We start from the raw sequence: 2,923 nt of genomic DNA on the forward strand, positions 1-2,923 counted from the left end.
ACCAGGAAAACCCAGACCCAGGGTTAAGTCCATTAAATCACACCGAAAGCCCACTATGAGAAATAAGAGAAGGAAACCCAAGCGGCGCCGATCGAAGTCCCCTAAAACATATCGAACGCGGAGTTCAAGAAGACAAATAATTACCGAGCGCAGAACTAGGTACCGTGAACTTCGGGAAAATAACATCGAAAAAAAACCAAGACGAAGAGCACATCGGAAGCATACCGCAAGAGAGCGAAGAAAAATTACCAACCGCAGATCAAGGTCCCCTAAATCACGTGGAAGGAAGATAAGAACGCCGAGGACATTCAAGCGCAGATCAAAGAGACTTAAAGTACATCGAAAGCACACCCTAAGAAACCGAAGAATGAAAACACTGAGAGGGCGCAGAAGGCACTCACGAAAGCCAAGAGAGGGAAGAAGGAAAGCATATGGCTCCCCTAGATTACTCAGAAGGCTCCAAAAAAAGCCAAGACAGGGAACAATGAGAATATATTGGTCCCCTAGACTAGACAGAAGGGACTTGCGAAAGGTAAGAGAGAGAAGAATGAGAAGATATGACTCCTCTAGACTACGCAGAAGGCGCCCAAGAGTGTCAGAAGAAAAAGGACGAATTCAAGATGATTTCATTCGACTTCTACGGCATTTCAGCCGTACAGGTCGAATGGAGTCCTACGGGAGACAAAGCTTGATGCCATCCTCAAGATCCACAAACAAGCGACGAACAGAGGTGGTTGAGAAGAACGTGAGACAAGGCGCATTGCCGAAGCCAGCAAGAACGCGAGTGCATAAGAGACAAGACAGGCGAACGCTTCAAATTAAAGACGGAAACACAGCACCACAGATCTCAGTGACGCGAAAAGAAGAAACGACGCAAGCCGGGACAGTGGAAAAGTTCCATCACCGTTCTAATCGGAGTAGTAGAGAACGACATCCATTGCCTGCGAGGCCACATTTTGTAAAAACTCTTCCTCGAGGCCTTCAACGTGAAGCGCAGCAAAAACGTTCAAACGTGACAAAACATTCCACTGCCGTCAGAGATGTTAAAACGAGCCACAAAATATTTTCAAATATATCCGTACCTTCCGCACCGAAGAACAGAATACCTGGCAAGCAAAACGAAACGTTTGTGGACAGTGGACTCTTCTGGTTCCCCGCTGCGTCAAAAATTGACTCGACTTGCGACTGGAAAATTCCTTCGAATGTCAGATGCCTGAACCGCCACCTGGCATTCGTACACTTATACCCCGTGAGTATTGAAGTCACTTCATTCTCTAGTGCCATTTAGATTTGTTTTATTGAAGCCAAATATATATTTATCTTTGTTACCAAGGAGTTCGTGGCAGTGTTTCCTAAGAACGAGGGTGTCCAAAAGTAGGCAATTTACCATTCTGTGAAAACGAAATGGTAAATTGGTAACGGAGGTCAAAGCAGACAAAACCTCTGGTCACGGGCACAAGATTTGGTCTCTTCTTGTATTAGTCTCTTAACATGACATCATATGTATTGTCCTGAAAAGCTTAGTGACTCCCCTCAGGCGGTCAAATGAACGCAAGACGTGTCTAACAACAACCACATCCTTACAATTGGTAGCATCTTAATTATGGTGTAGAAATTTCAACTACCCAAAAATTAGCTATAGGTAATACTATTAGAAGACGAATCACCTTTTTGAAGTAAAACGAATTTGAATACCGAGGCCAAAAGAAACACGAATGAAAGACGTCCTGCCCTATACTTTATTACTATAAAAAAAAAAAACGGTCGTCATGTTTTATACGAAACTGCAAATCAGACTGCGCTATAATCCGTTTCACTTTAAATCCGACAAAAGCCGACATGGAATGAAAGGTGCATCGACAAGATGCGCGTTATCTTTGCTGGTTTAAAACCAATTACACACAAAACGAAAAGGCAGGATCCTAAGCGAAAAAAACCAGTAGAAGTTTTCGTTATCTGGATTATGAAACAGGAAATCTATCTCGATTCCATCTAGATTTCAGGTTTTCGGGAATGTTTCTTTTGTCTGCGATCTGGATTTCAGCCTTCCAGAAACAATTCCAGTTAGATTTTCAGTTCCATTATCCAGATAGTGAAACGTTATACTGGGTTTTTCGGTAGGGATTGCAGAGAATTCACTGTGTGTGATTGGCTTTGTTGGCGACAGCGAAGGCGCAAAGGCGATGAGCGCCCCGACGATGCACCTTTGGTGAAGCTTGGTTGAGTCCATTGAATTGTGGCGCTGGCCGGGGGCGGACTTGAAGTGAAAAGGGGTATAAAGCACCAACGTTGCATGCTACCGTGTCAACGCTGTGGCCGGTCACACGTCGCAGCCCAGGATTGGTGACCGACGCGGTTCACAAATCGAGGTCATTGCACTCAGTACGACGCTTAAATAATAACACCATAGACAACGTCTGCTTAGTGACGACCTTCGTTAATCTGGTCATACCATTGAGAAAGAACCGCACCAATCGGTTATCCTTAATAGTTGCATAATCGCGCGTCACCGCGCAATATCTTTAGAAAAAACCCCTAGCGTATAATACTTTATTATTCTCTAAAAAAATAAAACCAAAAAGGAAAGAATAGCTATTTTCTGCTTTCTGAAAATTATGGTTTCACTTTCCATTCACCTTCAAGTAATGTTTGTCGCGTTGTCAAAAAAACACAAACTGCAATATAAAAAGTGTCACGAAACGAACATGTGTACACATGTTCGTTTCGTGACATTTTTGATATTGTGACATTTTTTACATTTAAAGAATCCTTAAGATTCTCTAAATAGAAATTTAAACATACACCTGACATAGGAATTTGACCAATGTAAAGGCAAATAATAATCAAGTTAACGTTATTCCTCAGCACGTCTACTAAAGAGAGATAGACTAGATGGCAATAGGATTCCTCAACAAATGGCCGA

The sequence above is a fragment of the Ixodes scapularis genome, unplaced genomic scaffold (genome assembly GCF_016920785.2).
Source record: "Ixodes scapularis isolate PalLabHiFi unplaced genomic scaffold, ASM1692078v2 PGA_scaffold5__190_contigs__length_132052651, whole genome shotgun sequence".
Lineage (NCBI taxonomy): Eukaryota > Metazoa > Arthropoda > Arachnida > Ixodida > Ixodidae > Ixodes > Ixodes scapularis.